Source organism: Schistocerca gregaria, unplaced genomic scaffold, assembly GCF_023897955.1.
Source record: "Schistocerca gregaria isolate iqSchGreg1 unplaced genomic scaffold, iqSchGreg1.2 ptg000066l, whole genome shotgun sequence".
In the NCBI taxonomy this organism is placed as follows: Eukaryota; Metazoa; Arthropoda; class Insecta; order Orthoptera; family Acrididae; genus Schistocerca; species Schistocerca gregaria.
The window spans coordinates 14,734,427-14,761,641 of NW_026061707.1; the positions used below are offsets into that span (position 1 = coordinate 14,734,427).

The 27,215-nt window shown below is 26.7% G+C and overlaps 1 long non-coding RNA gene across 1 annotated transcript in view; it reads left to right on the top strand.

The window, feature by feature from the left end:
• The first annotated feature begins 637 nt into the window (after positions 1-637).
• LOC126301330 (uncharacterized) overlaps positions 638-27,215 on the top strand; it is a 106,416-nt gene continuing 79,838 nt past the window's right edge. The window contains exon 1 of the long non-coding RNA XR_007553045.1: positions 638-1,775. This is a non-coding gene — a long non-coding RNA (uncharacterized LOC126301330). The remainder of the gene's footprint in view (positions 1,776-27,215) is intronic.

The following is a 27,215-nucleotide window of genomic DNA, read 5'->3' on the forward strand; positions in this document are numbered from 1 at the left end:
GCTAAAGGAAAAGAAATAATAATAAATCAACAATAAAGCTGATAGTTTATAAAATCAAACATATTAAAACTACCAATTAAAATAATTAAAGACAATAAAATTAAAGCTAAACTAACTTCATAAGAAATTGTTTGAGCAACAGAACGAAGAGAACCTAATAATGAATAATTTGAATTAGAAGATCAACCAGCAATTATAACAGTATAAACACCTAATCTAATACAACATAAAAAAAATAAAAATCCATAAGAAAAAGAACACATATAAGTTAAATAAGGAAAAATTACTCAAACGGCTAAAGAAATCATTAAATTAAAAACAGGGGAAAAATAATAAAGTACGTAATTAGATATAATAGGAATTGGCTGCTCCTTACAAATTAACTTAATAGCATCTCTAAATGGCTGAGGAATTCCAACAAAACCTACCTTATTTGGACCCTTTCGAATCTGAATATAACCTAAAACCTTACGCTCTAATAAAGTTAAAAAGGCAACACTAATTAAAACACAAATAACCAATAAAAGAAAATTCAAAATAAATATAAATAAATCATAAAGTATCAATACTATTTGTAGAAAAAATCTACATAAATGAATTCTAAATTCAACACATTAATCTGTCAAAATAGTAAATAAATTAATATTAATCAATATAACAAAAAATATTTTAACCATATGGTTCTTTCGTACTAATATGGATTAACAATCTTAGGATAGAAACCGACCTGGCTCACGCCGGTCTGAACTCAGATCATGTAAGAATTTAAAGGTCGAACAGACCTAATCATTGGGCTCCTGCACCCAAAATTTTTCTTAATCCAACATCGAGGTCGCAATCTGCTTTGTCGATATGAGCTCTCAAAAACAATTACGCTGTTATCCCTAAGGTAACTTAATCTTATGATCATAAATTATGGATCAAAATAACAAACATAAATAAATGATATAATAATGAAGAGTTTATCTATTCTTCATGTCACCCCAACAAAACATCATCATTAAATATAGAAAGACAAACAAAAAACTATATAAAAGTAAAATGTCAAGCTCTATAGGGTCTTCTCGTCCTAAAGAAGAATTTAAGCCTTTTGACTCAAAAGTTAAATTCAAAAATTTATTAAGAGACAGTTGATTTCTCGTCAAGCCATTCATTCCAGCCACTAATTAAGAGACTAATGATTATGCTACCTTTGGACGGTCAAAATATCGCGGCTTTTTAAAAATACGCTCAGTGAGCAGGCCAGACCTCAAAATATAAACAAGAGGACATGTTTTTGATAAACAGGCGGAAATCAATTTTGCCTAGTTCCTTATAATAAGTTCACAAGGTAAAAATTTCATACAAAAAAATATACTAATTCTATCATTATTACAAAATTTTTAAAATTAAATTAATAATCTTAATAAAAAACCTAAAATATTTATAAAATCAAAATAAAAAATAATGAACTAAAACGTAATCTTAAAGATAGCTGGTTTAAAGCTTACTATTATATTTCTATAAAATAAATTATAGGTTATTAACTTCAAAGCTTATCCCTTAAAGAATAAATAAGTTAATATTTTTACTTAAAAAATTAAATAAAAACAAATAACTTTAAAAAATTAAATTTTTTCTTAAGAAACTAGATATCTTGGGAAACGATTAACATCTCATTTCTATAAATAATTTAATAATAATTATGATACATTAACTATAAATTATTTATAAATCAACCCAAATCGAGACAAGTAAAATAAATACTAAAATTTTGATAAACCCTGATACAAAAGGTACAATAAATAAAATCTACTTAAAAAATTTAAAATAATATTTCATAAAACACTTACATTACCAATAAACTATAACTTAAAAAATCAATTCTATAAAATATACTAAGACAAAAATACAATAAAATTATTTATATTAAATAATTAAATAAACAAAAAATAAATATAATAAAATAAATAATCAAGATATCCTGATTTGCACAGAAAAATTTTCAGTGTAAATGAAACACTTTACTAATAAGTTATATCTTGAAACTCTTCCTAGATACACTTTCCAGTACATCTACTATGTTACGACTTATCTCATCTAAATTGAAGCTACTTTAAAATAAAATAGAATAATCAATAATGAGAGCGACGGGCGATGTGTACACATCTCAGAGCCAATATCAGTTAAATTACATAAATTAAATTACTATCAAATCCACCTTCATTAACAGTATTTCACTATCAAATCCGTTATAAACATAAATCTATTGTAACCCACCTCCTCTTAACTATAAGCTGCACCTTGACCTGAAATATTTTATAATTATAAATCTTGAGAATTATAACTCTAAAAAGATTCTCTGATAACGGAGATATACAAACAAATAAATTAAGTAGAGTAAATCTTGTATTATCAATCATGGGGTAGGTTCCTCTGAATGGAATGAGATACCGCCAAATTCTTTGGGTTTAAAGACCTTAACTAATAGTACCCTGGTAAATATAATTAACATTTAAAATAATAGGGTATCTAATCCTAGTTTATTATTTAAATTTCACAGATTCATAAAAAGGGCCACAAATAAATTTTAACATTTCACCTTACAAATTTATATTTCAACCCTAATAATATAAACAACTGTTTTAACCAATAATATTCACTTGTATCAATCGTATAACCGCGGCTGCTGGCACGAATTATGCCGATACTAAATCAATTGCTAAATCCAAAATCACTTGATAATTAATCAAATTACTGCAAAAAGAACATTTAGTCTAACAAAACTTACATATAATACAAAGAAAAAGTGAATAAACAAGCAAGAATAAAACTTTTAAAAATAAAAAATAAGAAAATTTTAAATCTATTAATTCAGGAAAAAATAAAAGATTCAAATATTTAAAGAAAAAAAAAAGAAAAAACCACAAACATTAACAAAAAAAAAAGAAACGCCCCTATGTATGACAACAACAACTTCTCTATTATATATAATTAAAGATTAATATGGAACATGTATAGCAATTAATGTATTATATTCTTTCTTATTTAATCTTTCTTTTCACTAATAAATAAAGAAAGATTAAATAATATAATAAATATATTTTATACAATTATGTAATTTAATATAATATGTTATTAATATGAATTCTTTTTTTTATATTAAGTTAACTTTCATATATATTAGTTAAATAATCTAATTATAGATAATTTACATAATTATATTATTATAATTAATATAATTATTTATATTAATTATAATATTTTATATTTAAATTTATAATTTTATTTATTATATCCAATTATAATAATATTAAATATTAAATTACATATTAATATATATATTATATTATAATAACCTATTTTAAGCTAAAAACATAAGTAGCTATAATCCTAGGTAAATAATTGCATTAAAATAATCAATTGATAATGGTAAGATGAACTTATAATACTTTAATTTCAATTAAATGTAATATATTAATATAAATTATTTATTATATATATATATATAAAAAAAATAAAATGAGCAGGATAAATTAATCCTAATTAAACAAAATAATACATAAAAGAATTTCAAAAAAAACTTTCGATTTATATATTAAATAAATGAAGTGCCTGATTAAAGGGTTACCTTGATAGGGTAAATAAAGTAAATAAAATTACCTTCATTAAAATTACATAAGATAGAATTAAACTACCTCCTTTAGTATCAAAAACTAACGTGCATCATACACCTTAATGTAAAAAGGTAAGCTAAACAAGCTAATGGGTTCATACCCCATTTATAAGGGTATCAATCCTCTCCTTTTTAATGACCAACAACTCTACAAACCTTCTCTTCCTATCAACATTAATGATAGGAACGATCCTGTCCATTTCATCAAATTCCTGATTTGGGGTTTGAATAGGACTTGAGATCAACTTACTTTCATTTATTCCGCTCCTAACAAGAAATAAAAATATAATAATAAATGAATCATCAATTAAATATTTTATTGTCCAAGCAATAGCATCGACAATATTATTATTTTCAATTTTGCTGATTCAAATAAAATATCCCATGGGATGGGAAACAGAATTTATCCCATCAATAATAATTAGATCTAGGTTTAAATCAAACATCCTTACGACAACTTTTAGCATATTCATCAATCTGACATCTAGGTTGAATAATTAGATCATTAACAGTCAGAGAAAACATCTGAGAACTATACTTCATTATTTACTCACTATTAAGATTAATTATAGTTTTATTATTTAAGCAAATAAATTTATTTTCCATAAATCAAATTTATTCAGCCAGAAATATAAAAACCGAAATTAAATTCATAATATTCTTATCTTTATTATCTTTAGGTGGACTACCACCATTCCTTGGATTCTTACCAAAATGAATTGTAATACAATCATTAATAGAAAACAATATAACAACTATTATAACTATTATAGTTGTATTAACTACAATTACACTCTACTACTATATACATATTAGATTCTCAGCTCTAATTATATCATACACAGAAAATTCGTGATCTATAAAGATAAAGTCCCAAAAATCAAGAATCATTCTTCCTATAACAGTAATAATTTCAACAATAGGATTGATTTCAACATCAACCTTAATTTCATTATACTAAGGACTTAAGTTAATCAAACTAATAACCTTCAAAGTTATAATTAAAAGAATAATCTTTTAGGCCTTAGTAAAATTTTACACCTCTAGAATTGCAGTCTAGAATCATAATTGAATATAAGACCTAAATATGATAAGAGAGAAAACATCTCATAAGTAGATTTACAGTCTACCACCTAAAATTCAGCCATCTTACCGCAAAAATGATTATTCTCAACAAACCATAAGGACATTGGTACTTTATACTTCATATTTGGAGCATGAGCAGGAATAGTAGGAACATCAATAAGAATACTTATTCGTGCTGAACTTGGCCAACCCGGATCTCTAATTGGGGATGACCAGATTTATAATGTTATTATTACAGCTCACGCATTCGTAATAATTTTCTTTATAGTAATACCTATTATAATTGGTGGATTTGGTAATTGACTTGTTCCACTAATAATTGGTGCACCAGATATAGCATTTCCACGAATAAATAATATAAGTTTTTGATTACTACCACCTTCACTAACCCTTCTTCTTACATCTTCTATAGTAGATAATGGTGCTGGTACAGGATGAACAGTTTACCCTCCTCTAGCAGGAGCTATTGCACACGGGGGTGCATCTGTAGATCTAGCTATTTTTTCACTGCACTATCAATTGGACTAATAGGATTTATTGTATGAGCACATCATATATTTACAGTAGGAATGGATGTTGACACACGAGCATATTTTACATCAGCAACAATAATTATTGCTGTACCTACAGGAATTAAGGTATTTAGATGATTAGCTACATTATATGGAACTAAATTCAAGTTCAATCCACCATTATTATGAGCTCTAGGATTTATTTTCCTATTTACAATTGGTGGATTAACAGGATTAGTATTAGCAAATTCATCACTTGATATTGTATTACATGATACATATTATGTAGTAGCCCACTTTCATTATGTATTATCTATAGGAGCAGTATTTGCAATTATAGGAGGTGTCATTCAATGATATCCACTATTTACAGGATTAACTATAAATAATACATGATTAAAAATCCAATTTACAATTATATTCATTGGAGTAAATTTAACATTCTTTCCTCAACACTTCCTAGGATTAGCAGGAATACCTCGACGATACCCTGACTACCCAGACGCATATACATCATGAAACATAGTATCAAGAATTGGGTCTACAATTTCTATTGTAGGAATCATTATATTCATTGTAATTATATGAGAAAGAATGATTACAAACCGAGCAATTATATTTAGAGCTAACATAAGAAGATCAACAGAATGACTACAAAATAACCCTCCTGCAGAACATAGTTACTCAGAATTACCATTAATCTCTAGATTCTAATACGGCAGATTAGTGCAGTAGATTTAAGCTCTACTAATAAAGGTTTGACCTTTTATTAGAAAATATTTATTAATGGCAACATGATCAAATTTATCTCTTCAAGATGGAGCTTCACCATTAATGGAGCAATTATCATTCTTTCATGATCATACTATGGTCGTATTATTATTAATTACAGTAATTGTAGGTTATGCCCTAAGTTATATATTATTTATTGCCTATACTAACCGTAATATACTTCATGGACATTTAATTGAAACAATCTGAACAGCTTTACCAGCAATTACATTAATTTTTATTGCCCTTCCATCATTACGACTATTATATTTACTTGATGATTCAGTAGATGCAATAATTACAATTAAAACCATTGGACGACAATGATATTGAAGATATGAATATTCAGACTTCATAGACGTAGAATTTGACACTTATATAACACCAGAACAAGACTTAGAAAATGATGGATTCCGACTACTAGATGTAGATAACCGAACAATCCTACCAATAAATACAGAAGTACGAGTATTAACAAGAGCATCAGATGTTCTACACTCATGAGCAGTTCCTGCATTAGGGGTTAAAATTGATGCAACGTCAGGTCGGTTAAATCAAGGAACATTCACAATAAATCGACCTGGATTATTCTTTGGACAATGCTCAGAAATCTGTGGAGCAAACCACAGATTTATACCAATTGTAATTGAAAGAACTTCAGTAAATTTATTTATTAAGTGATTATCTAAGATAATTTAAGGAGTTAGTTAAAATAAATAACATTAGAGTGTCAATCTAAAGTAACTAAAAAAAATTAGTACACCTTGAAATTCATCAGATGACTGAAAGTAAGTAATGGTCTCTTAAACCAAATAATAGTAAATTAACGACTACTTCTGATGGGGAAATTATATCCAAATCCCTCAAATATCCCCTCTTATATGATTCTCACTATTCATTATATTTTCAGCTACATTAATCTTGTTTAATCAAATAAACTTCTTCTCATTTAAACCTAACCTTATTAAAAGAGCAGAAAAAGGAACAATTGAAATAAAAAACTTAAATTGAAAATGATAACAAATCTATTCTCAACATTTGACCCATCAACTAACATCTTTAATTTATCATTAAATTGAACTAGAACATTTCTAGGACTATTATTAATCCCATCACTATTTTGACTTACACCATCACGAATTAACATTATCTGAAATAAACTAAATTTAAACTTACATAATGAATTTAAAACACTTCTTGGACCAAAATCATTTAATGGAACAACATTCATTTTCATCTCAATTTTTATTATAATATTATTGAACAATTTCATAGGATTATTCCCTTATATTTTTACTAGAACAAGAATTTAGCATTAACATTTGCAATTGCCCTACCTATATGGCTAAGATTTATATTATTTGGATGAATTAACCATACTAATCATATATTTATTATATTATTTAATCTTTCTTTATTTATTAGTGAAAGATTAAATAAGAAAGAATATAATACATTTATTGCTATACATGTTCCATATTAATCTTTAATTATATATAATAGAGAAGTTGTTGTGGTCATACATAGGGGCGTTTCTTTTTTTTTGTTAATGTTTGTGGTTTTTTTCTTTTTTTTCTTTAAATATTTGAATCTTTTATTTTTTCCTGAATTAATAGATTTAAAATTTTCTTATTTTTTATTTTTAAAAGTTTTATTCTTGCTTGTTTATTCACTTTTTCTTTGTATTATATGTAAGTTTTGTTAGACTAAATGTTCTTTTTGCAGTAATTTGATTTAATTATCAAGTGATTTTGGATTTAGCAATTGATTTAGTATCGGCATAATTCGTGCCAGCAGCCGCGGTTATACGATTGATACAAGTGAATATTATTGGGTAAAACAGTTGTTTATATTATTAGGGTTGAAATATAAATTTGTAAGGTGAAATGTTAAAATTTATTTGTGGCCCTTTTTATGAATCTGTGAAATTTAAATAATAAACTAGGATTAGATACCCTATTATTTTAAATGTTAATTATATTTACCAGGGTACTATTAGTTAAGGTCTTTAAACCCAAAGAATTTGGCGGTATCTCATTCCATTCAGAGGAACCTACCCCATGATTGATAATACACGATTTACTCTACTTAATTTATTTGTTTGTATATCTCCGTTATCAGAGAATCTTTTTAGAGTTATAATTCTCAAGATTTATAATTATAAAATATTTCAGGTCAAGGTGCAGCTTATAGTTAAGAGGAGGTGGGTTACAATAGATTTATGTTTATAACGGATTTGATAGTGAAATACTGTTAATGAAGGTGGATTTGATAGTAATTCAATTTATTAAATTTAACTGATATTGGCTCTGAGATGTGTACACATCGCCCGTCGCTCTCATTATTGATTATTCTATTTTATTTTAAGGTAGCTTCAATTTAGATGAGATAAGTCGTAACATAGTAGATGTACTGGAAAGTGTATCTAGGAAGAGTTTCAAGATATAACTTATTAGTAAAGTGTTTCATTTACACTGAAAATTTTTCTGTGCAAATCAGGATATCTTGATTATTTATTTTATTATATTTATTTTTTGTTTATTTAATTATTTAATATAAATAATTTTATTGTATTTTTGTCTTAGTATATTTTATAGAATTGATTTTTTAAATTATAGTTTATTGGTAATGTAAGTGTTTTATGAAATATTATTTTAAATTTTTTTAAGTAGATTTTATTTATTGTACCTTTTGTATCAGGGTTTATCAAAATTTTAGTATTTATTTTACTTGTCTCGATTTGGGTTGATTTATAAATAATTTATAGTTAATGTATCATAATTATTATTAAATTATTTATAGAAATGAGATGTTAATCGTTTCCCAAGATATCTAGTTTCTTAAGAAAAAATTTAATTTTTTAAAGTTATTTGTTTTTATTTAATTTTTTAAGTAAAAATATTAACTTATTTATTCTTTAAGGGATAAGCTTTGAGGTTAATAACCTATAATTTATTTTATAGAAATATAATAGTAAGCTTTAAACCAGCTATCTTTAAGATTACGTTTTAGTTCATTATTTTTTATTTTGATTTTACAAATATTTTAGGTTTTTTATTTAGATTATTAATTTAATTTTAAAATTTTTGTAATAATGACAGAATTAGTATATTTATTTGTATGAAATTTTTACCTTGTGAACTTATTATAAGGAACTAGGCAAAATTGATTTCCGCCTGTTTATCAAAAACATGTCCTCTTGTTTATATTTTGAGGTCTGGCCTGCTCACTGAGCGTATTTTTAAAGAGCCGCGGTATTTTGACCGTGCAAAGGTAGCATAATCATTAGTCTCTTAATTAGTGGCTGGAATGAATGGCTTGACGAGAAATCAACTGTCTCTTAATAAATTTTTGAATTTAACTTTTGAGTCAAAAGGCTTAAATTCTTCTTTAGGACGAGAAGATCCTATAGAGCATGACATTTTACTTTTATATAGTTTTTTGTTTGTGTTTCTATATTTAATGATGATGTTTTGTTGGGGTGACATGAAGAATAGATAAACTCTTCATTATTATATCATTTATTTATGTTTGTTATTTTGATCCATAATTTATGATCATAAGATTAAGTTACCTTAGGGATAACAGCGTAATTGTTTTTGAGAGCTCATATCGACAAAGCAGATTGCGACCTCGATGTTGGATTAAGAAAAATTTTGGGTGCAGGAGCCCAATGATTAGGTCTGTTCGACCTTTAAATTCTTACATGATCTGAGTTCAGACCGGCGTGAGCCAGGTCGGTTTCTATCCTAAGATTGTTAATCAATATTAGTACGAAAGGACCATATGGTTAAAATATTTTTTGTTATATTGAATAATATTAATTTATTTACTATTTTGACAGATTAATGTGTTGAATTTAGAATTTATTTATGTAGATTATTTATACAAATAGTATTGATACTTTATGATTTATTTATATTTATTTTGAATTTTCTTTTACTGGTTATTTGTGTTTTAATTAGTGTTGCCTTTTTAACTTTATTAGAGCGTAAGGTTTTAGGTTATATTCAGATTCGAAAGGGTCCAAATAAGGTAGGTTTTGTTGGAATTCCTCAGCCATTTAGAGATGCTATTAAGTTAATTTGTAAGGAGCAGCCAATTCCTATTATATCTAATTACCTACTTTATTATTTTTCCCCTGTTTTTAATTTAATAATTTCTTTAGCCGTTTGAGTAATTTTTCCTTATTTAACTTATGTGTGTTCTTTTTCTTATGGATTTTTATTTTTTTTATGTTGTACTTGGTTAGGTGTTTATACTGTTATAATTGCTGGTTGATCTTCTAATTCAAATTATTCATTATTAGGTTCTCTTCGTTCTGTTGCTCAAACAATTTCTTATGAAGTTAGTTTAGCTTTAATTTTATTGTCTTTAATTATTTTAATTGGTAGTTTTAATATGTTTGATTTTACAAACTATCAGCTTTATTGTTGATATATTATTATTTCTTTTCCTTTAGCTTTAGCTTGTTTTGCTTCTTGCTTAGCTGAAACTAATCGTACTCCTTTTGATTTTGCTGAAGGGGAATCTGAGTTAGTTTCAGGATTTAATATTGAGTATGGTGCGGGTGGTTTTACTTTAATTTTTTTAGCTGAATATACTAGAATTGTCTTCATAAGAATGTTATTGGCTTTAATTTTTTTGGGCGGTGATTTTTATTCTTTTATATTTTTTATTAAGCTTGCTATTATATCTTTTGGTTTTATTTGGGTTCGTGGAACATTACCACGGTTCCGTTATGATAAATTAATGTACTTAGCTTGAAAAAGTTTTTTACCTTTATCTTTGAATTTTTTTATTTTCTTTGTTGGTTTAAAGATTTTATTTATCTCATTTGTTTAGTGAAATTTTTTGGGAAAAGTTAATAGAAGAGTTAAACTTCTAATTTTATGTTTTCAAAACATATGCTTTTCCTAAGCTAATTAACTTTATTCCTTAATTAATTTATCTCATGCATTTGCGACATGGACATTAATTAAGAAATATGTGAAGTAAATAATTGTTAAGATTTGACCTGTTATAATATAAGGTTCTTCAACAGGTCGTTTACCAATTCACGTTAGTAAGCATACAACAACTACTATAATTCAGAATAAAATTTGATTAATAGGGTAAAATTGAATGCCTCGGAATGGTGTTTTATTATAAAATGGTAAAATTATTAAGATTCTAATTGATAAAAATAATGCAATAACACCTCCTAACTTATTAGGGATAGATCGTAGAATTGCATATGCAAATAGGAAATATCATTCTGGTTGAATGTGAACTGGTGTTACTAATGGGTTGGCAGGTACAAAGTTATCTGGATCTCCTAATAGGTAAGGATTAATTAAACATAGTATAATTAATAATGATGTTATTATTACAAATGTAATAGAATCCTTAAAGGTAAAGTATGGCTGGAATGGAATTTTTTCAATATCTCCATTTAGTCCAAGAGGATTATTAGATCCTGTTTGGTGAAGAAAAAATAAATGAATTGCTGCTATAGCAGCAATAATAAATGGTAATACAAAATGGAATGTGAAGAATCGATTTAATGTTGCATTATCAACAGCGAATCCTCCTCATACTCATTGGACTAAATCTGTTCCTAAGTATGGGATTGCTGATAATAAATTAGTAATTACTGTTGCACCTCAAAAAGATATTTGGCCTCAGGGTAAGACATATCCTATAAATGCAGTTGCTATAACTAAAAATAAAATCACTGTACCAATTATTCAGGTATGTATATATATATAAGATCCATAGTAAATTCCCCGTCCTACATGTAAGTAAATACAAATAAAAAATATAGATGCTCCATTTGCGTGTAAGGTTCGGATAATTCAACCATTATTTACGTCTCGGCAGATGTGTACTACACTACTGAATGCTATTTCAATATTTGATGTATAATGTATAGCTAAAAATAGTCCAGTTACGATTTGAATTACCAAACATAACCCTAATAGGGATCCAAAATTTCATCAAAATGAAATATTTGTTGGGGCAGGTAAGTCAATTAAAGAGTTATTAATAATTTTAATTAAAGGATGTCTTAATCGTAAGGGTTTATTCATTAGTAATTATCTTATTTTACGAATAGGTCCCTGATTAAAATTGGTGATTTTAACAACTGCTAGTAGTGCTAAAAATAAATAAATTATTATTATTATTGTAATAATGAATGTTGGTCTATTATATAATTTTTCTAAAGATATTGTTATTTCTTGATAATTGATTGAATTATCAATATTTATAGTTTCGGTGTTTTTGAAAAAGTCTATAAATATAGATATATCTAGAATAATTAATATTAATATGATAAATACTCACATTATTAATGTAATAATTATAGTGATTGATTTAGGCTGAAATATTTCGTTTGATGCAATTCTTGTAATGTAAATAAATAATACTAGTATACCACCAAGAAATGTTAAAAATAAAATATATGATAATCAATATCTTTCTATTATTGTTCCTGTTATTAATCCAACTAGGAAGGTTTGAAGGATAATAAAAAGCATTATTGATATTGGGTGTCTTAATTTAATAAAATTAATATTTATTACATTTGATAATGATATAATTATTATTTTGATCATTTCAGGGGTTAGTTTATTTAAAATACCGGTTTTGGGGACCGATGATGGAAGCTTTTCCACCTCTGAAGTTTTAAAAGTGGGGGCTGGACTTATTTCCGGTTTACAAGACCGGCGTTTTTTTTAAACTATTAAAACTAATGTTTATATTCTCTATTTTTACTTCGTTATTGATTTATTTTGCTGGTGTTTATGTTTTTTCTTCTAAACGTAAACATTTATTAATGGTTCTTTTGAGATTAGAATATATTGTTCTTTCTTTATTTATGTTAGTTATTGTTTTTCTTATTGAGTTTGATTATGATTATTTTTTTCCTGTTATTTTTTTAGTTTTTTCTGTTTGTGAGGGTGCTTTAGGTCTTTCTATTTTAGTTTCAATAATTCGTTCTCATGGTAATGATTTTTTTAATTCTTTTGGTTTATCTTTATGTTAAAGTATTTATTTATAACTATTTTTTTGATCCCTCTTTGTTTATTAAATAATTGTTGATGGTTGGTTCATTCTTTAATGTTTCTGTCGGGTTTTGTTTTTATAATTTGTGTTTATTCATATGCTGATTTGAATATAATTAGATATTATTTTGGTATTGATTATTTTTCTTTTTGTTTAATTTTACTTAGTTTTTGGATTTGTTCTTTAATAATCACTGCTAGAGGTTCAGTTTATTTAAGTTCATATCATTCTAATTTTTTTGTTTTTATGGTTTTGATTTTAATAATTATGCTTTATTGTTCATTTGCTAGATTAAGTCTTCTTTCTTTTTATATTTTTTTTGAGGATAGATTAGTTCCTACTTTACTTTTAATTTTGGGTTGGGGTTATCAACCTGAGCGTTTGCAGGCTGGTGTTTATTTAATTTTTTATACTTTGGTTGCTAGATTACCTTTATTATTAGTTTTATTTAAGGTTTATGATTTTTCTAATACTTTATATTTTCCTTTATTGGTTGATTTTGGTTCTTATTATTTTATGTTTTATGTATTTATAATTTTGGCTTTTTTAGTTAAGATACCTATGTTTAATTATTTTTGATTGTCTTTAGGTTTATCTGGGGGTGTTATTGTAAGATTTATTTGTTTTCGTCAGGTTGATTGAAAGTCTTTAATTGCATATTCTTCTGTTGCTCATATAAGAATGGTTATTGGTGGATTGATGACTATGAATTGATGAGGTTGTGTAGGTTCTCTTTCTCTAATGGTTGGTCATGGTTTATGTTCTTCTGGTTTATTTTGTTTATCTAATATTATTTATGAACGTTTAGGTAGACGAAGATTATTAATTAACAAGGGTATAATTAATTTGATGCCAAGAATGGCTTTATGACGATTTCTTTTAAGATCATCAAATATGGCTGCTCCTCCTTCTTTAAATTTGGTAGGTGAAATTAGATTATTAAATAGAATTATATCTTGATCTTCTTTTAGATTCTTTGCTTTGATTTTTTTATCTTTTTTTAGAGCTGTTTATACTTTGTATATATATTCTTATTCTAAGCATGGGAATTATTATTCTGGTGTTTATACTTGTTCTCTTGGTTATTTTCGTGAATATCATATTTTACTTTTACATTGATTGCCTTTAAATATTCTCTGTTTAAAGGGTGAATATTTCTTTGTTTAGTTTGCTTAAGTATTTTAATTAAAAATATTGTTTTGTGGAATCAATGATATGAAGTTTTTCATCTTAGGCCGTGAATTTATTTTCTATTTGTTCTTTGAGTTTTTTTTTCTTTGTTTATTTCGAGAACTATAATTTTTATTTTAGGTATTTATTATTTAATAATTGATTATAGAGTTTTTGTTGAGTGAGAGCTTTTCAATTTAAATGGTTCTATAGTTGTTATAACTTTAATTTTGGATTGAATATCTCTTATTTTTATATCTTTTGTTATATATATTTCTTCTTTGGTTATTTATTATAGAGAGGATTATATATCTGGTGAAAAGAATATAAATCGTTTTATTATTATTGTTTTAATATTTATTCTTTCTATAGGTTTTTTAATTATTAGTCCTAATTTAATTAGAATTTTATTAGGTTGAGATGGTTTAGGTTTAGTTTCTTATTGTTTAGTTATTTATTATCAAAATGTAAAATCTTATAGTGCTGGTATATTAACTGCACTTTCTAATCGTATTGGTGATGTTGCTATTTTAATTTCTATTGCATGAATGTTAAATTTTGGTGGTTGAAATTATATTTATTATTATGATTTCATTAAATTCTTTTGAAATAAAGCTCATTACTATATTAATTGTTTTAGCAGCTATAACTAAGAGAGCTCAGATTCCTTTCTCTTCATGACTTCCTGCTGCTATAGCAGCTCCTACTCCTGTTTCTGCTTTAGTTCATTCTTCTACTCTTGTTACTGCTGGTGTTTATTTATTAATTCGTTTTAGACCAATATTGGATACTTATAATTGTGGTTGATTTTTACTTTTAATTGGTTGTATAACTATATTTATGGCTGGATTGGGCGCTAATTTTGAGTTTGATTTAAAGAAGATTATTGCTCTTTCTACTTTAAGACAACTTGGTTTAATAATAAGAATTTTGGCTATAGGTTATCCAAAGCTTGCATTTTTTCATTTATTGGCTCATGCTTTATTTAAGGCATTATTATTTATATGTGCAGGTTCAATAATTCATAATTTGAAGGATTCTCAGGATATTCGTTTTATAGGATCAATTGTTAATTTCATACCTTTAACTTCAGTTTGTTTTAATGTTTCTAGTTTATCTTTGTGTGGAATACCTTTTTTAGCGGGATTTTATTCAAAGGATTTAATTCTTGAGATGGTTTGTTTAAGATGAATTAATTGTTTAATTTTTTTTCTTTATTTTTTTTCTACTGGTTTAACTGCTTCTTATTCTTTTCGTTTGTTTTATTATTCAATATCTGGTGATAATAATTTTTATTCTAGATTTTCTTTTGATGATAAGGGTTATTATATTTCATTTGGAATAATTGGTCTATTGTTTGTTGCTGTTTTTGGTGGTAGTCTTTTATCTTGATTAATTTTTCATATTCCTCATGTGATTGCTTTACCTTATTATTTAAAGTTTTTAACTATTACAGTTGTTATTTTAGGTGCTTATTTAGGTTATCTTATTTCTAATTTTGATTTTTCTCATAATTTAATTTCTTTAAGTATACTTTCTTTTGTTAGATTTGCTGGTTCTATATGATTTATACCTTTTCTTTCAACTAAGTTTATTAGATATATTCCTTTAAAAATAGGTTATTATTCATCTAAGTCATTTGATTATGGTTGAGGTGAATTACTTGGTGGTCAACGTTTATATAGATTATTTATTTATTTAATTGGTTATATTCAAGGTTGATATGATTCTAATTTCAAGATTTATCTTTTAACTTTTATTTTTTGAATATTTATTTTGGTAATATTGTTTTTCGTTTACTTCAATAGCTTATAATAAGAGTGTGACACTGAAGATGTTAAGGAAGTATTTTTACTTTTAAGTATTTATAAATATAGATATATTATTTTTACAGTGAAAATGTAATGTTTTATTTAAACTATATAAATTTTAGAAATGTTAACGGAGTTTAACCGCTAATATAAAAAGTTAGCAGCTTTCATATTGGCTTTACATTTCCTTAATTGGAACTATTATAGTTCAATTATATTATTAACAGTAATACGCCTCTTTTTGGCTTCAATTAATAAGAATAAGGGTAGTACATACCAATCTTCCAGGTCGAAACTGACTGCAATATTTCGCTTCTTATTCTATTTAAGGTTGATTGATAATATCAATACTTTTTGAATGCAACCCAAATGTTATATTTAACTACAACCCTTTATTCTGCTCATTGTAATGCTCCTTGGTTTCATTCATGGTATAGTCTTCCTAATAGAACTAGAATAAAAAATATTGTTGATACTGTTCAGATTATAATGTCTGAAGTTTTAAAAATAATTACAATTGATAGAATTAGTGCAATTTCTACATCAAAAATTAAAAAGATTACTGCGATTAGGAAGAATCGTATTGAGAATGGTATTCGTGCTGATCTTTTTGGATCAAACCCACATTCAAATGGTGATCTTTTTTCTCGATCATTAATTAATTTTTTTGATAGTGTTGTTGCCAGGATTATTACAATTATTGGAATAATAAATCTAATGAAAACTCTTGTTGATAGAATTAGAATTGTTTTTCTTGATTTATATCAAGCTTTCTGATTGGAAGTCAAATGTACTATTTATACTAGAAAAACAATTATCTACCTCATCAATAAATAGAGATATATAAGAATAATCATACTACGTCTACGAAGTGTCAGTATCATGCTGCTGCTTCAAATCCAAAGTGATGTCTTGGTGAAAATTGATTTATTGAGTGTCGAAGTAGACATGTTGATAAAAAGATTGTTCCAATAATTACGTGTAAACCATGGAATCCTGTTGCAACAAAGAATGTTGATCCATAAACTGCATCTGCAATGGTAAAAGGTGCTTCTCAATATTCATATGCTTGAAGTATTGTAAAGTATAGTCCTAATAACACTGTGAAGAATAATCCTTGTAGTGCTTGAGTATGATTAGATTCCATTAAACTATGATGTGCTCATGTTACTGTTACTCCTGATGCTAAAAGAATAGCTGTATTAAGTAATGGAATTTGTATAGGGTTAAAGGGTTGAATTCCTATTGGAGGTCATAGTATTCCTAGTTCAATTGTTGGTGCTAATCTTCTTCTAAAGAATGCTCAAAAAAAAGAAACGAAAAATAATACCTCTGATGCAATAAATAAAATTATTCCTCATCGTAATCCAATTGATACAAATCCTGTATGTAATCCTTGATATGTTCCTTCTCGTACTACATCTCGTCATCATTGAATTATAGTTAGTAGGGTAATTCCAAATCCAATTATGAATAAGTTAATATTAAATAGGTGGAATCATTTTGCTAGTCCTGATACTAGGACTATTGCTCCAATTGCTCCTGTTAATGGTCAAGGTCTATAGTCTACTAAGTGGAATGGGTGGTTTGAGTGAGTTGTTAACATAGGTTTAATATACTTCTCTAGAATATAGAGTTCTTAGAATTGAGAAAACATAGGCTTGAATTATTGCTACTGCTGATTCTAGAATTAATAGAAGTATTTGTCCAATAATTAGTAATGAGATTAAGTTTATTGCTATAGATGGTCCTGTGTTTCCTAATAAGGTTAATAATAAGTGTCCTGCAATTATATTTGCTGCCAACCGTACTGCTAATGTACCTGGTCGAATAACATTACTAATTGTTTCAATTAGTACTATAAATGATATTAATGCAGGCGGTGTACCTTGTGGTACAAGGTGTGTAAATATATGATTAGTATGGTTAATTCATCCAAATAATATAAATCTTAGCCATATAGGTAGGGCAATTGCAAATGTTAATGCTAAATGTCTTGTTCTAGTAAAAATATAAGGGAATAATCCTATGAAATTGTTAAATAATATTATAATAAAAATTGAGATGAAAATGAATGTTGTTCCATTAAATGATTTTGGTCCAAGAAGTGTTTTAAATTCATTATGTAAGGTTAAATTTAGTTTATTTCAGATAATGTTAATTCGTGATGGTGTAAGTCAAAATAGTGATGGGATTAATAATAGTCCTAGAAATGTTCTAGTTCAATTTAATGATAAATTAAAGATGTTAGTTGATGGGTCAAATGTTGAGAATAGATTTGTTATCATTTTCAATTTAAGTTTTTTATTTCAATTGTTCCTTTTTCTGCTCTTTTAATAAGGTTAGGTTTAAATGAGAAGAAGTTTATTTGATTAAACAAGATTAATGTAGCTGAAAATATAATGAATAGTGAGAATCATATAAGAGGGGATATTTGAGGGATTTGGATATAATTTCCCCATCAGAAGTAGTCGCTAATTTACTATTATTTGGTTTAAGAGACCATTACTTACTTTCAGTCATCTGATGAATTTCAAGGTGTACTAATTTTTTTTAGTTACTTTAGATTGACACTCTAATGTTATTTATTTTAACTAACTCCTTAAATTATCTTAGATAATCACTTAATAAATAAATTTACTGAAGTTCTTTCAATTACAATTGGTATAAATCTGTGGTTTGCTCCACAGATTTCTGAGCATTGTCCAAAGAATAATCCAGGTCGATTTATTGTGAATGTTCCTTGATTTAACCGACCTGGCGTTGCATCAATTTTAACCCCTAATGCAGGAACTGCTCATGAGTGTAGAACATCTGATGCTCTTGTTAATACTCGTACTTCTGTATTTATTGGTATTATTGTTCGGTTATCTACATCTAGTACTCGGAATCCATCATTTTCTAGGTCTTGTTCTGGTGTTTATAAGTGTCAAATTCTACGTCTATGAAGTCTGAATATTCATATCTTCAATATCATTGTCGTCCAATGGTTTTAATTGTAATTATTGCATCTACTGAATCATCAAGTAAATATAATAGTCGTAATGATGGAAGGGCAATAAAAATTAATGTAATTGCTGGTAAAGCTGTTCAGATTGTTTCAATTAAATGTCCATGAAGTATATTACGGTTAGTATAGGCAATAAATAATATATAACTTAGGGCATAACCTACAATTACTGTAATTAATAATAATACGACCATAGTATGATCATGAAAGAATGATAATTGCTCCATTAATGGTGAAGCTCCATCTTGAAGAGATAAATTTGATCATGTTGCCATTAATAAATATTTTCTAATAAAAGGTCAAACCTTTATTTGTAGAGCTTAAATCTACTGCACTAATCTGCCATATTAGAATCTAGAGATTAATGGTAATTCTGAGTAACTATGTTCTGCAGGAGGGTTATTTTGTAGTCATTCTGTTGATCTTCTTATGTTAGCTCTAAATATAATTGCTCGGTTTGTAATCATTCTTTCTCATATAATTACAATGAATATAATGATTCCTACAATAGAAATTGTAGACCCAATTCTTGATACTACGTGTCATGATGTATATGCGTCTGGGTAGTCAGAGTATCGTCGAGGTATTCCTGCTAATCCTAGGAAGTGTTGAGGAAAGAATGTTAAATTTACTCCAATGAATATAATTGTAAATTGGATTTTTAATCATGTATTATTTATAGTTAATCCTGTAAATAGTGGATATCATTGAATGACACCTCCTATAATTGCAAATACTGCTCCTATAGATAATACATAATGAAAGTGGGCTACTACATAATATGTATCATGTAATACAATATCAAGTGATGAATTTGCTAATACTAATCCTGTTAATCCACCAATTGTAAATAGGAAAATAAATCCTAGAGCTCATAATAATGGTGGATTGAACTTGAATTTAGTTCCATATAATGTAGCTAATCATCTAAATACCTTAATTCCTGTAGGTACAGCAATAATTATTGTTGCTGATGTAAAATATGCTCGTGTGTCAACATCCATTCCTACTGTAAATATATGATGTGCTCATACAATAAATCCTATTAGTCCAATTGATAGTATAGCATAAATTATACCTAATGTTCCAAATGATTCAATTTTTCCTCTTTCTTGACATACAATATGTGAAATAATTCCGAACCCCGGTAGAATTAAAATATAAACTTCTGGGTGTCCAAAGAATCAAAATAGATGTTGATATAGAATTGGGTCACCCCCTCCTGCAGGGTCAAACAATGATGTATTTAAATTTCGATCTGTTAATAATATAGTAATAGCTCCTGCTAAAACTGGAAGTGAAAGAAGGAGAAGTAATGCTGTAATAGCTACAGATCATACAAATAAAGGTGTTTGATCTAAAGTTATACTTTCTGATCGTATATTAATTGCTGTTGTAATGAAATTCACTGCACCAAGAATAGATGATACACCTGCTAAGTGCAGTGAAAAAATAGCTAGATCTACAGATGCACCCCCGTGTGCAATAGCTCCTGCTAGAGGAGGGTAAACTGTTCATCCTGTACCAGCACCATTATCTACTATAGAAGATGTAAGAAGAAGGGTTAGTGAAGGTGGTAGTAATCAAAAACTTATATTATTTATTCGTGGAAATGCTATATCTGGTGCACCAATTATTAGTGGAACAAGTCAATTACCAAATCCACCAATTATAATAGGTATTACTATAAAGAAAATTATTACGAATGCGTGAGCTGTAATAATAACATTATAAATCTGGTCATCCCCAATTAGAGATCTGGGTTGGCCAAGTTCAGCACGAATAAGTATTCTTATTGATGTTCCTACTATTCCTGCTCATGCTCCAAATATGAAGTATAAAGTACCAATGTCCTTATGGTTTGTTGAGAATAATCATTTTTGCGGTAAGATGGCTGAATTTTAGGTGGTAGACTGTAAATCTACTTATGAGATGTTTTCTCTCTTATCATATTTAGGTCTTATATTCAATTATGATTCTAGACTGCAATTCTAGAGGTGTAAAATTTTACTAAGGCCTAAAAGATTATTCTTTTAATTATAACTTTGAAGGTTATTAGTTTGATTAACTTAAGTCCTTAGTATAATGAAATTAAGGTTGATGTTGAAATCAATCCTATTGTTGAAATTATTACTGTTATAGGAAGAATGATTCTTGATTTTTGGGACTTTATCTTTATAGATCACGAATTTTCTGTGTATGATATAATTAGAGCTGAGAATCTAATACGTATATAGTAGTAGAGTGTAATTGTAGTTAATACAACTATAATAGTTATAATAGTTGTTATATTGTTTTCTATTAATGATTGTATTACAATTCATTTTGGTAAGAATCCAAGGAATGGTGGTAGTCCACCTAAAGATAATAAAGATAAGAATATTATGAATTTAATTTCGGTTTTTATATTTCTGGCTGAATAAATTTGATTTATGAAAAATAAATTTATTTGCTTAAAAATTAAAACTATAATTAATCTTAATAGTGAGTAAATAATGAAGTATAGTTCTCAGATGTTTTCTCTGACTGTTAATGATCTAATTATTCAACCTAGATGTCTGATTGATGAATATGCTAAAAGTTGTCGTAAGGATGTTTGATTTAAACCTCCTATTGCCCCAATAATAATTCTTAAGATAATAATTGTTCAAATAAAAGTTCTTAATTGAATACAATAAGATAAGACCATTATTGGGGCGATTTTTTGTCATGTTATTAATGTTAAACAATTATTTCATCTTGATGCTCCTATAACTTCTGGAAATCAGAATTGGAAAGGTGCAGCTCCAATCTTTAATAATAGTCTAGATCTAATTATTATTGATGGGATAAATTCTGTTTCCCATCCCATGGGATATTTTATTTGAATCAGCAAAATTGAAAATAATAATATTGTCGATGCTATTGCTTGGACAATAAAATATTTAATTGATGATTCATTTATTATTATATTTTTATTTCTTGTTAGGAGCAGAATAAATGAAAGTAAGTTGATCTCAAGTCCTATTCAAACCCCAAATCAGGAATTTGATGAAATGGACAGGATCGTTCCTATCATTAATGTTGATAGGAAGAGCAGTTTTGTAGAGTTGTTGGTCATTAAAAAGGAGAGGATTGATACCTCTATAAATGGGGTATGAACCCATTAGCTTGTTTAGCTTACCTTTGCATTCAAAAAGTATTGATATTATCAATCAACCTTAAATAGAGTAAGAAGCGAAATATTGCAGTCAGTTTCGACCTGGAAGATTGGTATGTACTACCCTTATTCTTATTAATTGAAGCCAAAAAGAGGCGTATTACTGTTAATAATATAATTGAACTATAATAGTTCCAATTAAGGAAATGTAAAGCCAATATGAAAGCTGCTAACTTTTTATATTTCATAAAACACTTACATTACACCAATAAACTATAATTTAAAAAATCAATTCTATAAAATATACTAAGACAAAAATACAATAAAATTATTTATATTAAATAATTAAATAAACAAAAAATAAATATAATAAAATAAATAATCAAGATATCCTGATTTGCACAGAAAAATTTTCAGTGTAAATGAAACACTTTACTAATAAGTTATATCTTGAAACTCTTCCTAGATACACTTTCCAGTACATCTACTATGTTACGACTTATCTCATCTAAATTGAAGCTACTTTAAAATAAAATAGAATAATCAATAATGAGAGCGACGGGCGATGTGTACACATCTCAGAGCCAATATCAGTTAAATTAAATAAATTAAATTACTATCAAATCCACCTTCATTAACAGTATTTCACTATCAAATCCGTTAGAAACAAAAATCTATTGTAACCCACCTCCTCTTAACTATAAGCTGCACCTTGACCTGAAATATTTTATAATTATAAATCTTGAGAATTATAACTCTAAAAAGATTCTCTGATAACGGAGATATACAAACAAATAAATTAAGTAGAGTAAATCGTGTATTATCAATCATGGGGTAGGTTCCTCTGAATGGAATGAGATACCGCCAAATTCTTTGGGTTTAAAGACCTTAACTAATAGTACCCTGGTAAATATAATTAACATTTAAAATAATAGGGTATCTAATCCTAGTTTATTATTTAAATTTCACAGATTCATAAAAAGGGCCACAAATTAATTTTAACATTTCACCTTACAAATTTATATTTCAACCCTTATAATATAAACAACTGTTTTAACCAATAATATTCACTTGTATCAATCGTATAACCGCAGCTGCTGGCACGAATTATGCCGATACTAAATCAATTGCTAAATCCAAAATCACTTGATAATTAAATCAAATTACTGCAAAAAGAACATTTAGTCTAACAAAACTTACATATAATACAAAGAAAAAGTGAATAAACAAGCAAGAATATAACTTTTAAAAATAAAAAATAAGAAAATTTTAAATCTATTAATTCAGGAAAAAATAAAAGATTCAAATATTTAAAGAAAAAAAAAGAAAAAACCACAAACATTAACAAAAAAAAAAAGAAACGCCCCTATGTATGACCACAACAACTTCTCTATTATATATAATTAAAGATTAATATGGAACATGTATAGCAATAAATGTATTATATTCTTTCTTATTTAATCTTTCTTAGCACTAATAAATAAAGAAAGATTAAATAATATAATAAATATATTTTATACAATTATGTAATTTAATATAATATGTTATTAATATGAATTATTTTTTTATATAAAGTTAACTTTCATATATATTAGTTAAATAATCTAATTATAGATAATTTACATAATTATATTATTATAGTTAATTTAATTATTTATATTAATTATAATATTTTATATTTAAATTAATAATTTTATTTATTATATCCAATTGTAATAATATTAAATATTAAATTACATATTATTGTATATATTATATTATAATAACCTATTTTAAGCTAAAAACATAAGTAGCTATAATCCTAGGTAAATAATTGCATTAAAATAATCAATTGATAATGGTAAGATGAACTTATAATACTTTAATTTCAATTAAATGTAATATCTTAATATAAATTATTTATTATATATATATATATAAAAAATAAAATGAGCAGGATAAATTAATCCTAATGAAACAAAATAATACATAAAAGAATTTCAAAAAAAAACTTTCGATTTATATATTAAATAAATGAACTGCCTGATTAAAGGGTTACCTTGATAGGGTAAATAAAGTAAATAAAATTACCTTCATTAAAATTACATAAGATAGATTTAAACTACCTCCTTTAGTATCAAAAACTAACGTGCATCATACACCTTAATGTAAAAAGGTAAGCTAAACAAGCTAATGGGTTCATACCCCATTTATAGAGGTATCAATCCTCTCCTTTTTAATGACCAACAACTCTACAAAACTTCTCTTCCTATCAACATTAATGATAGGAACGATCCTGTCCATTTCATCAAATTCCTGATTTGGGGTTTGAATAGGACTTGAGATCAACTTACTTTCATTTATTCCGCTCCTAACAAGAAATAAAAATATAATAATAAATGAATCATCAATTAAATATTTTATTGTCCAAGCAATAGCATCGACAATATTATTATTTTCAATTTTGCTGATTCAAAAAAAATATCCCATGGGATGGGAAACAGAATTTATCCCATCAATAATAATTAGATCTAGACTATTATTAAAGATTGGAGCTGCACCTTTCCATTTCTGATTTCCAGAAGTTATAGGAGCATCAAGATGAAATAATTGTTTAACATTAATAACATGACAAAAAATCGCCCCAATAATGGTCTTATCTTATTGTATTCAATTAAGAACTTTTATTTGAACAATTATTATCTTAAGAATTATTATTGGGGCAATAGGAGGTTTAAATCAAACATCCTTACGACAACTTTTAGCATATTCATCAATCAGACATCTAGGTTGAATAATTAGATCATTAACAGTCAGAGAAAACATCTGAGAACTATACTTAATTATTTACTCACTATTAAGATTAATTATAGTTATATTATTTAAGCAAATAAATTTATTTTTCATAAATCAAATTTATTCAGCCAGAAATATAAAAACCGAAATTAAATTCATAATATTCTTATCTTTATTATCTTTAGGTGGACTACCACCATTCCTTGGATTCTTACCAAAATGAATTGTAATACAATCATTAATAGAAAACAATATAACAACTATTATAACTATTATAGTTGTATTAACTACAATTACACTCTACTACTATATACGTATTAGATTCTCAGCTCTAATTATATCATACACAGAAAATTCGTGATCTATAAAGATAAAGTCCCAAAAATCAAGAATCATTCTTCCTATAACAGTAATAATTTCAACAATAGCATTGATTTCAACATCAACCTTAATTTCATTATACTAAGGACTTTAGACGTAGAATTTGACACTTATATAACACCAGAACAAGACCTAGAAAATGATGGATTCCGACTACTAGATGTAGATAACCGAACAATCCTACCAATAAATACAGAAGTACGAGTATTAACAAGAGCATCAGATGTTCTACACTCATGAGCAGTTCCTGCATTAGGGGTTAAAATTGATGCAACGCCAGGTCGGTTAAATCAAGGAACATTCACAATAAATCGACCTGGATTATTCTTTGGACAATGCTCAGAAATCTGTGGAGCAAACCACAGATTTATACCAATTGTAATTGAAAGAACTTCAGTAAATTTATTTATTAAGTGATTATCTAAGATAATTTAAGGAGTTAGTTAAAATAAATAACATTAGAGTGTCAATCTAAAGTAACTAAAAAAAATTAGTACACCTTGAAATTCATCAGATGACTGAAAGTAAGTAATGGTCTCTTAAACCAAATAATAGTAAATTAACGACTACTTCTGATGAGGAAATTATATCCAAATCCCTCAAATATCCCCTCTTATATGATTCTCACTATTCATTATATTTTCAGCTACATTAATCTTGTTTAATCAAATAAACTTCTTCTCATTTAAACCTAACCTTATTAAAAGAGCAGAAAAAGGAACAATTGAAATAAAAAACTTAAATTGAAAATGATAACAAATCTATTCTCAACATTTGACCCATCAACTAACATCTTTAATTTATCATTAAATTGAACTAGAACATTTCTAGGACTATTATTAATCCCATCACTATTTTGACTTACACCATCACGAATTAACATTATCTGAAATAAACTAAATTTAACCTTACATAATGAATTTAAAACACTTCTTGGACCAAAATCATTTAATGGAACAACATTCATTTTCATCTCAATTTTTATTATAATATTATTTAACAATTTCATAGGATTATTCCCTTATATTTTTACTAGAACAAGACATTTAGCATTAACATTTGCAATTGCCCTACCTATATGGCTAAGATTTATATTATTTGGATGAATTAACCATACTAATCATATATTTACACACCTTGTACCACAAGGTACACCGCCTGCATTAATATCATTTATAGTACTAATTGAAACAATTAGTAATGTTATTCGACCAGGTACATTAGCAGTACGGTTGGCAGCAAATATAATTGCAGGACACTTATTATTAACCTTATTAGGAAACACAGGACCATCTATAGCAATAAACTTAATCTCATTACTAATTATTGGACAAATACTTCTATTAATTCTAGAATCAGCAGTAGCAATAATTCAAGCCTATGTTTTCTCAATTCTAAGAACTCTATATTCTAGAGAAGTATATTAAACCTATGTTAACAACTCACTCAAACCACCCATTCCACTTAGTAGACTATAGACCTTGACCATTAACAGGAGCAATTGGAGCAATAGTCCTAGTATCAGGACTAGCAAAATGATTCCACCTATTTAATATTAACTTATTCATAATTGGATTTGGAATTACCCTACTAACTATAATTCAATGATGACGAGATGTAGTACGAGAAGGAACATATCAAGGATTACATACAGGATTTGTATCAATTGGATTACGATGAGGAATAATTTTATTTATTGCATCAGAGGTATTATTTTTCGTTTCTTTTTTTTGAGCATTCTTTAGAAGAAGATTAGCACCAACAATTGAACTAGGAATACTATGACCTCCAATAGGAATTCAACCCTTTAACCCTATACAAATTCCATTACTTAATACAGCTATTCTTTTAGCAT